This window comes from Trachinotus anak, unplaced genomic scaffold, assembly GCF_046630095.1.
Source record: "Trachinotus anak isolate AG129_WGS33_773 ecotype Australia unplaced genomic scaffold, CSIRO_AGI_Tana_v1 ptg000009l, whole genome shotgun sequence".
NCBI lineage: Eukaryota > Metazoa > Chordata > Actinopteri > Carangiformes > Carangidae > Trachinotus > Trachinotus anak.
In genome coordinates, this window is record NW_027273860.1 from 16,954,754 (window position 1) to 16,968,364 (window position 13,611).

At 40.1% G+C, this 13,611-nt stretch overlaps 1 long non-coding RNA gene across 1 annotated transcript; it reads left to right on the forward strand.

The window, feature by feature from the left end:
* The first annotated feature begins 9,724 nt into the window (after positions 1-9,724).
* Positions 9,725-13,086, forward strand: LOC139625751 (uncharacterized). Its single transcript, XR_011692006.1, has 3 exons — positions 9,725-10,156; positions 11,117-11,330; positions 12,803-13,086. It is a non-coding gene; the product is annotated as an uncharacterized lncRNA (long non-coding RNA).
* The last annotated feature ends 525 nt before the right edge of the window (positions 13,087-13,611 follow it).

Sequence of the window (13,611 nt, forward strand, 5' to 3'; positions counted from 1 at the left end):
GACCACGGAGAAAAATTGCCTCTACTGCTCTCGCAGTAAAGGCAGGGACGGCCACTTCCGGGTCACGGTCATTTCCGGCTCATTGAACTTGCTTCAGATCAAAATTGGATGAAACGGGAAATGCTCGTTATCCGTTTTTTCCATTATTCATTTGAGCATAAAATCGAAAACTGAAAAAACAAGTCGTTATCCATTTTTTCCTTTTAGTTTTGGAAATGAATACTGAGAAAAAGAGTTGTTCTTTTCGTTTTCTTATTTTTGGTTTTATTTTAAAAAACGAATGAACGAATGATACACAGATTGTGGCTGGCCCAGTGTTACACCATAAAAGAATAGACCTTTTATGTTGTCATGTGACATTACTGTTCTGAATGGGTAAGTTATAAACAGATGAAAGGAGCAGGATGAATAATGTTATACTGGAGGTAATGCACATAAAATCTTGTTCTCTTGAAGATTTTTCTGTTTGTGCTGTGAGCATAAACATCACAACCTTAGATTCTCCCGGAAATCAGTCCACAGGTCGTTACAGGCAACCGAGAAAGTTTGGGAAGGTTGCAATTTTTAAGTTAGGTTATGATCCATTCACACATTTGCAACAAAAAAAGTGATTAATACATGTAAATTACCTCACACAAGGATAGAATAGCAAGTAGGACTGGCAGGAAGGAACTAATAAATAATAAATACCTTTACACTCCTCTCTTCTGAGTTAAGCATGATTTCAGTAGTATCTAGCTGGTTTCAGGAAGTCTGTTGAATACCAAAGATCTCTTTGGCACCCCAGCCTTGTGTGACCTCTGGGCTCCCATCGATCATCAAATGGTCCCTACGGAGCAGCCAACCACAGGTTGACACTGGTGAGTTGGAATAATAAATCAGCAACAGACACAGTCAGATGGAGAGACCTGGAGAAATGGGCCATGATAGGGTTAGTGCATGTGTTTGGGAACAGTGGTTGAACTGGAAGAAGCTAAATCTCTGTAGCACAAGGGATTTAGATATAGAAGGCTCTGTGGTGCTCCGTAAAAAGCCTTGTCATTTCTTATGTAGTCTGTGATCTCTCTGAAATACGTGACACTGACTTGATTTTCTCCTAATTATTCACAAAAGGGTTTTATTTTTAATTTTTTTATACATATACTTACAAATATTCAATATCTGGGGAAAGTTTAACACTTTAATAGCATTTTTAAAAATAAATTACAGTCAATAGGGTGGTTCATGAATGGATTTGAATAATAAAATCTCACACAAGTGCAGACAGGAGCAGTCTGCTAAATTCAAATGATCAAATGATGAACTTAGTGTCCAGAGGCATTGCAGACTGTTTCAATTTGGATTCCGCAGCCATGCCTGGAAGAATTTGCCACACTTATGGAAGTCTGCCACTCAAGACGTCAGTAGTATATAATCATACAAATAAACTAAAATAAAATCATTACACATCACACATTAGTTTCAAATGTATTGTTTAGATTTGGAAGTTTCACATTTTCATCTACTGTATAAGACTGTAAATCTGACATATCTGCCTTCTTGAGTCATCATATATCTGCAATTCATATGCTACATAGATTCTACATGGATTTTATGCATCATACATACATGTATTGATGATCATTTTTTTATACTCATATATATATATATATATATATATATATATATATATATATATAGAGAGAGAGAGAGAGAGAGAGAGAGAGATCCACTGTTTTCATATTGACACCTCTTTATATTTGCATAACAATATTTTTATACACACATTTGCATATATATGACAGATATTTACATATATATCATGTATACAGACAGGTAGCAATTGTAACAACATAATAGCTCAATGGGCTCTACATATTGTACCAGTTTCTAGCCTGATTCAAGCTTTGTAAGAAGACAAATACAAAAAAACACACAAAAAAAAACGGAAGAAAGCTTAGATGTAGTTCACTCATTCATTTAACCTTGTGTATCATTGAGGCCGTCAGGTTTTTAGTAGACTGAAAACAGAATAAATACACACAAAAATAATTAACAAAAAAACAAACAGCAGCAAAACACCGGTACAATTGTGTCTGGTCTTACTTTGTGTTGTAAAATGTTCCAAGTGTGTGCAGCAGAAAAAACTAAAAGCAGTTTTCCCGAAATGAGTCTTTGCACGTGGGACTTTTAGCATTAGCCAATCACTAGAGCAGGTCAAATAATGACGAGACCAGTTTAATAGGGACGTGATGTGTGATGGCATGTTACCATTTAGAGGCAACCATGGGTAAAATAGCTGTCATTAATAATGAAACTTAGGACTGAATGATAAACTAAACTAACTGATAAACTCAGGTCGAAATGACAGGACAGACAAGAAGAACAGTGGAAAATTAGCTCTCTTTCTATACAAATACACAATTTTTTCTCGTAGATTGCTGACAAGTATGTCAATGTGAAATTTAAGGTCTTGATCTAACCAGATATAACCAGATATAAGGTATTAATACTGTGAGACCCTCTCAATAGTAAGTCCATTTAGATTGGTAATAAACAAAACAATGTCTACAATATCTCTGGCTCTGGAGAACAGATTGTTTGCATTCAGTACCAATTTCAAGCAGCAGTTCAAAGTTTTATTAATCGCATGCCACGGTGCAGTGTAGAGTGAGCATAGCAGTGATATGAGAGTCGGAGTCGGCAGCAGGGACGGTAAAAATAAAAAATTTCAATATTAGGAAAAATATCGTAAATGAGGAGGTAGTGTGATATTCTGTATTATCAAATGTTGGTCCAAGCCTAGTGGTGACCAGTGATGGAAGAATGACTCCCTTCCTTAAGTAAAAGTACTGGCACTATAATGTAAGGAAAAACTCTAGTGAATTCATGATTTGCATAGATACAAAATTTTATTTGAGAAAAAGTATTATCATTAAAAAATTTACATCAATTACCAAAAAAAAAAAATCTTGCAGAATGAATCTTTTTCTGAGAGTTATATTGTTTTATACATCTTGTTATTGGATGATTATTACTGATACATTCACGCTTAAGCTGCATTTTTTAATGTTGTGGTTGAGCTCAGGTGTCTCCCATTTCTCTTGATAATTTTTAAGATGTTTCCACACATTGACTGGAGTCCACCTTTGGTAAATTCAATTGATTGGGTGTTATTTGGAAAGGCACACACCTGACTATAGAAGGTCTCACAGCTGACAATGCATATCAAGAGAAAAATCCAGGCCATTGGGACGAAGGAACTGCCTGCAGAGCTCAGAGACAGGATTGTGTCAAGGCACAGAACAGGGGAGGGCTACAAAAAAAAGCTGCTGCATTGTTTCCAAGTGGCCTCCATCATTCTTAAATTGAATAAATCTGGAGCAACCAGGACTCACCCTAGAGCTGGCTACCCTGCTAAACTGAGCAATCAGAGAAGGACCTTTGTAAGGAAGGTGAACAAGAAGCTGATGGTCACTCTGGTTGAACTACAGAGATTCTGTGAGGAGATGGGAGAAACCTTCAGAAGGAAAACCATCACTGCAGCGCTCCACTGACCAGGGCTTCGTTGCAGAGAACATGGCCAGATGGAAACCTTTGTGAAAAACAATTGAAAGCTGCTTGGAGTTTTGAAAAGAGAACCTATAGGGCTCTCAGACAGTGATTCTCTGGACTGATGAAACCAAGATTAAACTGTTTGGCCTAAATTCAGTACATGCCATCACTTAACCTCTGGGGGAAACCAGGCACTGCTCACCACCTGCCAAATACTATCTCAGTGGTAAAGCATCATGCTCTGGCGTTGTTTTTCAGCACCAGGGACAGGGAAACTGGTCAGGGTTGTGTGAAAGCTGAATGGAGCAAAGTACAGAGATATCCTCAATGAAAACTTGATCCAGTGAACTCAGGGCCAAGGGTTCAGCTTCCAACAGGACAATGGCCCTAAGCACACAGCCAAGATGGTACAGGAGTGGATTAGAGACATGTCCGGGCCCAGCCAGACCCCTGACTTGAACCCAATGAAACCATCCATCCTGACAGAGCCTGAGAAGATCTGCAGAGATGAATGGCAGAAAATCCCCAAATCCAGATGTGAAAGGCTTGTCGCTTCATACCCCAGAAACTTGAGGCTGTAATCTCTCCCAAAGGAGCTTCAACTGAGTACTGAGTAAATCAACTGAATACTTATGTCAATATGATATTTAAGTTTTTAGTTTTTAATACATTTCCCTAGTTCTGTTTTGGCTTTGTCATTATGGGGTACTGAGTGTAGACTGATGAGGGAAAAAAATTATATTAAACAATTTTAGCATAAGGCTGCAACATAACAAAATGTGAAAAAAAGTTTGGCACAAAAAACTGTTTCACTCTCTATAGCTAAACTCCTCCTTCATGACAACTGTACGAGGGGTGAATTTTTCTACAACTCACACGTTTCATTTTTATTAAGGCTTAACGTTATACATTATTGAGGGTGTGCCACTTTGAGTGCTACTACTTACCACGGATTGGCATGTACTGACATCTCGGCTCCACACCTGCCCCATCTTTTTGCCTGTTTTTGGATTAGCCGGGAGTTAGGCAAAATCCGGCACTGCCAAAATGGCAATGGCGGAGCAGCCCACTCTCAGCTTCAAAACCACTCTTTAGAAACCTATGGGTGATGTCACAGAGCCTTTGTCCATCTTTCTTTATAGTCTAAGGTGTTAAATGCAGAAGGTACAACTCATGAGGAATATAATATATTACCATTTATTTACCAAGGACCAGGTATTATTAAAATTAGAGATTCAAGATGTTCAAGACCTCTCATACTGGTACATATTCTGCTTTATGCTGATATTCTGCAAAATATTAATGTTCCCCTGTTCCCTGCCTGTGACCTTAGCTGCTGCAACAACTCAGTCTTCCATTGATAATAGTCTCATTGTCTCATTTTTGTTATTACTGATAACCTTGGAATTGGCTTCACTTTCTAATCTACAGTAGCATCAAAATCACAGTGTCACCATCACAATAAAATTTTGATACTATCATTCATCCCTCACAATGCTGTCGACTGCAATCATTTACAAAGTCTTTTCCCAGGGCTGTGGTCCCCCCCTGCCTTGCCTCACACTGCAACACTTGACAACCCTGACACTTTTTCTTCCGCGTTGGATCCAAACATGCTACAGCCCCTTGAACAGAAGAGGCTAAGGGCTCTGGGTTATGATCACCCTTGAACTACTGAGGTGGCAGCTCTTATATTCTCTTTGAAAACTAAATCCTGTCTCCGGCCCTTGACATCAAAAAAGGCAAGAGATCAAGAGGAGGAGGAGGAGGTGGTGGCGGCGGTGGTGGTAGTAGGGGTGCTAATTAAAAGCATGGATTATTTATTTGCTTCGCGGTGGCATTTTGCTTGTTTGCCAAGCAGCTGCTGTGGGCTGAGCACTGCCTTAGCTTGGCTGGCTGCCTTACACTGGCTGCATTGTAGACACATATGGTCATACACACAAATTCTCCCACTCACAGATGCATTCACTTCTACATACACCAGTATTTCCCCAAGAATTTTATTCCTGACAGGGTGGAAATGAGTCTGAAAAAGTGTTATGATGGAACTCACACTGAATGTTAAATTACGTACAGAATGGGCAGATATTTGTACAGGCGTTTACTGAATTTGACTTTGGGTAAAACAGAATGTGTTTTCCATATTCTAAATTTGTATGTGATGTTTTCAAAATGGCTGGAGGTGTCTTTCAAAATAATGACATCTTGTATGTATTTGCTTTCTTACTGATGTGTCTTTAATGCCAGCTCAGCCAAGGAGCCGGAGTACGCCAGCTGCCCCAAGTGAATGATGTAAGAATTACTTATTGTCATGGTAATGCTTACAAATTATGATTGAAGCGTTCAGATGAAAGTTGCATGTAGGCCACTTGCCTTGGGGATCGGATTTGGCACCGTGTCTTACATATCCGTGTAGTCCAGATGGAATTTGGAAAAAAAAAAAAAAAAGAAAAACTCAGTGAAGGTTTTTGCGGCTCACACTGATTAAAATCCGTCAGATCTGTGTCACATGTGAAGGGACTGAGAACTGGGACACTTTTCAGCTGCTGTGTGGCTGGAGCCTAAAAGACTTAAGAGCCACTAATGAAACTCTTGTAGGTGGGTTACTGGCTTGTTAGGACAGGGAAGGTCACGGCAGTTAGGACAGAGCTGTATTAATTCTTTTAGGAGGCAGTGATAGGTGTGGTACAGTTACTAAAAAATATAAATTTCTAAAAGATGAGCATTTTTTTAAATTTTGTAAGCAAGGTCAGACGTCTGCCCTCTGACCTGTGGAAGGAGCCTCAGAGATGGCTGACTGTTCAAAGTTTGAGGCTGAAAAATTAGGGGTGCTTTCTACTAATCATATGTTTGCTGTGGTTTCTCCTCGACTCTGGAACAGCCTCCCACAAAGTCACAAAGAAACCAAATCTGTGGTTTTAAAAGCATCTCAAAACACATTTGCTTTTTTCGGCTTTATATTGATTTGTTAGCTTTTATTTAGTGGGTTGCTTAATTCTCCTTTATTTTATTTATTTTCTTCCGTTTTTTTTCGTCCCACTTTCCCTTTTCCTCCTTTTCTGTAAATATTGGCAGGATGCAGTGAGCAGTCCACTGACAATCTCACACAGCCAGTGAGCTTCATGTGCTCGTTTGCTTCATGTATACACTGCAATACGCACTCAAACACAGATGGGTGAATAAGCCGAATAGATGCTGTCAAGTGAATTGAGGTTAATAATCTATTCAGTCTTTAAAGCTTGACCTCCCACCCCGCAGAAAAAAAAAAAACATCCTCCTGTTGACATTAGTTAGAGGGAAGTTGTATCTGTATCTGTCAGCCAAGGTGCTCGCATTAATGTTCTCGGGATTTGTATGTCAGCAGGTCGGCACCCACCTGCTGTCAGAGTCAGCTCACCCAGTGTGTTTATCTGCTTCCCAGGCTCTCGACTCTCGATTCTCGATTCTCCAGAAATGTTTCCAGTGGTATAGTATGAAGAGTTGAACATTACATTTTATCACTCTGGCCAGCGTCAAAAAGGCAAAGCGCAAAATTAAAGTGTGCTCCACGTCCACTTCGAATCGCACCTGTGAGCTTTGAAGCAGCCTAAATTTCTGAAGTGTTTGTGTGTCAGTAACTGCTAAAACTGATGTTAACACGCACATGTCTCATTCATGAAGCACTCTTATGAATAGATTTGTTTTTATGTGCCAGATACAATTTGTGACATTCAATGAAATTCATGCGTGGTCTTGACCTTTCGTCATGTACAGCGAGTCTCGCTTCATCCACATCCTAAATTTGGGTAGTTTAAATATGATACCAAAATTAACTAAAGTGAATCATATAACTAATAAAAACTTGATGCAGAATTAATATTCTAATATCTAACATCATGGCTTGCCAATTTTCTTTTTTTATATTTTATGGTTTTTATTGTCATAATTTGGCACAGAGGTTTACACAGATCTGTAGCAGTAGAAAAGAAGCTAGCAAAGGCAAAGCGGCTAAAACCTCACATGACGTCTGTCTCACTGAACTGCTGCTGCTGGAAAGTTACAAAATGTTTGTGAAAGTTTCAACTGTAGTTCTATGTAAGAAAATCGGAATCAACCAAAATCAGAAACAACAGGTCAGACTTCAGAATCAGCCAGGGAAATTTCAATCAGTGCGTCTTTAGTCTTTATTGCAGGTCTTGGTGGATTGGGCACCACAAATAAAGTTCACCATTCACCTGTATGTAATTGAAGTCAAAAATCTCAGTCTTAATCATATAAAACAGATTTGAATGTCTCGATATCTCTTTGGATAAGAGTGTGTGATTTGGGGGAACTAAGCCTTTAATGTGGTCTTAATAGTTTCCTATGGCTAGCATTAAGACTAGATAACTAGATACCTGGATACACAACACATAGACATATCACACACACACTCACACACACATGATTGTCTTGTGTAATAACAGAGTTGTCCTTGTAACAGTGTACAGCCTTGATTAGGGGTAGGGAACACAAGGGGACACATAGACACATGCATCAGACACATTCACATGCATACACAGACAGACACACAGTGGCAGAACTGGCAAGACTTTTGGCAGGGCCAGCATGATAGAGAGTTGGGAACAGCAGGCTCTGACACACAGAGGCAGGGATGAATCAGATTAGCTCAGTGGGGGGTAGTGAGGATGTACCTGGGGTTGTGAGTGTACAATTAACAAGCCGCCACTGTCTGACTGTCCTAAAGCCATGCTCTGATCACTAATGAGTTGACTTTCTTTTACCACTCTTTCTCTTGTTTCACATCTTTGTTCATTATCATGTGTGCTATTAGCCTGTGATTTGTCCAAAGATATGGTAAGGCAGGTACCAGCTTCAAGTGATAAATCTCTCTTGCCACACTGAAGGCAGCGGGGTCTCAGTGACATGAAGGGTTCCCGGCAGCTCTGATTAGTGCTCATTGATTGAAGCTGTGCCTTTGAAAGAGATGGTTTTAATTGTCGACTCTTCAGACCCCATTTCCAGTGATATCAGCTTCAATACTACATGAATTCTCTCCTTTTTTTTCTCAGATACCAGCCAGAGGAACACGTTATAGCTCTTATAACCTAGCATCCATTCCTCCTCTTCACAGTGCCTTCATTTCAGAAACATATGGCATGCACCACATGACTGTCACAGGTATCAAATCAATGCTCTGCTGTCATCAAACAGCAGCGAGATGTAACTTAAAAACACATTTTAAGGGTAATGACACACTGAATTCCCTCCTCCCAGATACCATAATTCCTGTGGCCCAGACCTGGCCCACACCCTACACTTTCATCCAGCCCACATACCGTGTGGATTGATGGCACTTGGGCGGTTCACTTCTGTTTGCCAGATCTGGGCTACAAGTCAGCCATAGCAATGCCAAGAACAAACCAAATAAACCAGACCTGGCTGTAGTCAGGGCCACAGTTATTTTTTATTCTAACCCTGGACTGGCCCAAATATGTCATGTTTATATGGCCCACATGGTGGTCCAATTTCTTTTGGCCCTGTTCTGGCAAACAACACATATCCTCGTCTTGCCAACATAATGCGTTGGATGTTGGCACTTGGTTGTTCTGCTCCTCCACAAGCAAGCTATAACAATTCTGCATGTCAACCAAGAATATCCAAATAAACCAGACTGGCCCTAATCTGGGCCACAGTTATATTTAACCCCGAAGCCGGCCCAAACACATTATGTTTTTATTGTCCACATGCTGCATGGAATGGTAGCATTTTTATATGCACTCCTGTTTGCCAGATCTGGTCCACAGACCACCACAGCCACATGTCAGCCAAGAGTGAAGCAAAAAAAAGCTACAAGGTAAGGCTCCCCTACTCCAGAGATGTTTTTTTTTTTAAATTTGTATCAATATGAGCAGATTTATTTTCTTATTTTTGTTAGCCGTGTAGTAGTGTTAAGTTAGCTCACCCAAGATAAACAAACTCTTCTGCCAACGCAGTGACATCAGTGAATGCTACAGCTGGGAATCACCTGGAAAGTATGGGATTTATTGACCTCCTTGACTGGACCCATGAGAGTCAAGGCAGGGACCATATTTCTTTTTTGTTATCGATTGGAATAATTCTTTGTTTAAACAATACTGTCACATCCTGTGACAGGCTTCGCTAGACACCACTGAATCCTAAATACTGGTCCTTAAAACTTAAAGAAAAACTGACACCAACAGCTGCAAGAGTTACCTGCAGATAATGTGATGAAATTTCGTGGTTCTTGAAGACTCCTTTTTGCATTAAACAGTCTGCTCCTTTGCTGAATTTGCTGGGGCAGCAAGTCTGGACCAGTTGGCAGTTGCTTGAAATTTGCCACCTGTTGATGATTTTCCTTACAGTGGATTGATTTATTTCAAATAATGTGGAGATCTTTTAAAATCCCTTGCATTTACAATCCCCAGAGGCATTCACAATGTTGTTCTGAAGGCCTTAGAGAGCTCTTTAGATCTTGGGATGATGATCCCACACACTTCAATACCAAGGGGAACACCAGAGCCTAGATGTCAGAAGTTTAGATAAGACAGGCTCCACCTGCACTCCTTAAGGAGTTGGCACCTAATCTGGAACTCCTGATTCTATTGTTATGGATCTGAAGGTGAGTAAATTTGGAGGTGTGCTTACTTTTCCACATCAATTTTATGTGTCACTTATTTGTGTATATCACCTGTATTAAAAAGCACCGTTTCAAAGAGGATCAAGAATTTGCTTTTTAAAATATGTTGAAAAGGTCAACAACCTCACTTTTACTTATTTTTCACTACTGAATGTAACGTGTTATGATAAAGCCCCATCACTTTCACCCCCATCAATGCCTCCCTGTACTCGTTTATCTCATGATTAGCAGTCACACAGACTTAGCTAGGATGGGTCAAATAAATTAAACGGAGATTAATATGATATAAAATCATTGCAGTAATACATTTCCTTGGCAACTCTGTAGCATTCATTTATAGTTTGTATTTAGTTTTACATCTTATTTATTTATGTTTACGTCATATATTACTTACACTGGTATTCAATGACATTGGTGTAGCCCTCAGTCATTAATCTTATAAAATACTTTATCCAGACTAGACAGTGTAGTATCAGATAAGATTGGGAAATAGGACAATATAAAGAAATAGAAATGTGGTGACTGGGACAGATTGTCTATGCATTTCTGGCTATATTATCATAATGTAGGCAATATTGCACAGCAGCTGCACTTATCACTTGGCAATATTGGATGTAAGATTTTTGCATCAATGATGAAATACAGATATTATTTTTATTGGATTGTCCAAAAACAGACTTTTCAACTTGGTCTGTAATGAATGTAAAATTACAATGATTGAAAATTCTGTATACATAAGTAAGTGTTGGTAGATGTTCCGGCATTGAAAAACTAGCCAGCATATTTCACAACACACCATAGGAAACATCACCAGATTCGAAACTCATGGTTTTCCAGTGTCCACAAAATGTTGAAGAAAAGGTAGAAATAAACCACCCAGATATTATGACTGCATGATTTATTCATCAATAAGGAGGTTGTCATTTGTGATTTTTATTGCAGGTACAGATCATCAGTTCCTCAACCCAAAAGGATTCTATTGCAGGCCGGGGAGTTCAGATGAAAAAGCAGCCGTGTGGCGAGAACAGAAAGAACCCTGCCTCAAGGCACCTCACACAGAAACTGTGCTCAGGAGTCACAGTTGGAAAGATGTCTACAACCAGGTCTACAACTCCATCACAACTCAAATAAGGGAACGGTTGTAATTCATGGATCAGTAAGTAGAAAATGTTGTGCACTCAGTTCTCTGATATTGCTCTATCTTAGTGCCAAGTGTATGGTACAATAACATTGTGTTATGGTTGTAATAAGATGCATGAAGCTCAGCTCTTATAGCTGCAGGCAGAAGAATGTTCTGAATTTGATGTTACTTTAAATAAAGTCATTCTAGTATTATCTCTCATGTTAAGACTTATGACATTTTATGACATTAGTGAATACTGGCATAGGTTTGAGGTAGGTTATTTATAAAAATTGGGGTTTAGAGGGTGGACAAGATGGGTTGTTAGGGTTAGGGTTAGCAGACCATACTATTCATTTAAATAAAAATACAGATAAATAAACAAAATTGGATTTGGTCTAAAATGAACAAAAATTGAGATTAGATGTCCATCCTTCCATCCATTTTCTATACTGCTTATCCGAACCGGGGGGGGGGGGGGGGGGGGGGCTGGAGCCAATCCCAGCTGACATTGGGCGAGGGCGGGGTACACCCTGGACAGGTCACAAGTCTATCACAGGGCTGACATATAGAGACAAACAACTACACACATTCATACGTACGGGCAATTTAGAGTCACCAATCAACCTAGCGTGCATGGCTTTGGACTATGGGAGGAAACTGGAGTACCCGGAGAGAGCCCACGCAGACATGAGGAGAACATGCAAACAACATGCCCCAGGCCTGGGGTTTAAACCCAGAACCTTCTTGCTGTGAGGCAACAGTGCTAACCAACTTTTTTGATACTGATATTGAAATGTTATCCTTTTGTAATTTTTAAGCACAATGAATGCTCTTTTTTAGCACACATGATGGTAAACTGAAAAACTTTGGACAAAACAACACATTTGATGATGTCACCTTCAAATAGCATTAGCTATCAGCTATCAGCTATCTAGCTTTACTGGCATCACTTGATGAATCTACTGTGAAAGTGAAAGTGAAAATATTCCAAATCTAAAATCTAAAATATAACCAGTCCACTCAGCCTCTCTGGTTTCACTTCACTCCTCCAAGTAAGGTGAGTGAGCTCTGCAGCCACAACAGGGTTTATCAAAAACAGCAGAAAGGTGATTTACACCTCACTGACTGTAGAGGTGAATGTAGGTGTCACAGCTGAAGGATCCACCATCAATATTTTAGCATTTAGGCCCCTAGAAAAATCAGATACACAATGAATGACTTTAAGCCGGTGGCATTCACACCAGTTGCCATGAAGTGCTGAGAAAAGCTGGTTCTCCAATCCATAAACTCTGAGCTTCCACACATGGTGGATCCCCTGCAGTTTGTCTACTGCAGATACAGATCAGTCGATGACGTGGTGGCCCTGGTGCTTCACTCTACACGGGAACACTAACAGGATCACAGCTCTGCCTTCATCGCCTTTCCACCAGTGAAGCTATTTGTGAAGCGGGCAGTGCCTGGAGTGCCAACACAAACATGTAACTGGATTCTGGATTTCCTTACAGACAGACCACAGGTGGTGAGGATGAGAAGTGAGGTCTCTGCTGAGCTCACAACCGGCATCATCCAGGACAATCATCTCCTAATTAAATATGCAGATACACAAACAATCTCTGCTTCATCGAACCACCCAGACTGAAGGAAAAACTTGTCAATGAGTCATCAAGAGAGAATCATCAGCTCTGACCTCCTGTCCATGGGCACACAAAGCTGCAGGAGAAAAGTACAGAGGATCCTCAGTCACAAGGCCAGAGAGCATCACCACTCTGAAGGCTGGAAGGAAATAACCCCCCCCCCCCCATTCACACTATGGGCACCTCACAAAAACTCACACACCTTACAGCCTGTGTTTTTGTATGTAAATACCTCATCCCCTCTCACCCTCCTGGTTTACCTTTATCTATGTCATAGAGTTCTTTTTTATGTGCAATTATTATGTTATTTCTTCATTATTAAACTCAGAATGTATATATAGTATGACACACACAAGAATTACAGTGTCCCTGTTCTGCCCTGTACCTGAGCAAACGGCAAATAAATCTAATCTGAATCTGAATCTGATTAGCTTTTGTTGCCTTTGCCAGATCTTTGCCAAAGGTGACCCACATCCCAATATTATCTTGGTTAACTTCCTCATATTCTCTTGCGTCAGTTGCTTTAATGGTGGAAGGAATGGGGCCACATATGAAACAGCAGGCCGCAAGTCTCCTGGCAAGGTGTGCTCATTTTTTAGCCATGCTCTCAGCATGGCTCAAGAAGAAACTATAGGGTGGATTTCCTTAGGACTGTTCAGATATTCATGGTCCCCAGAGAA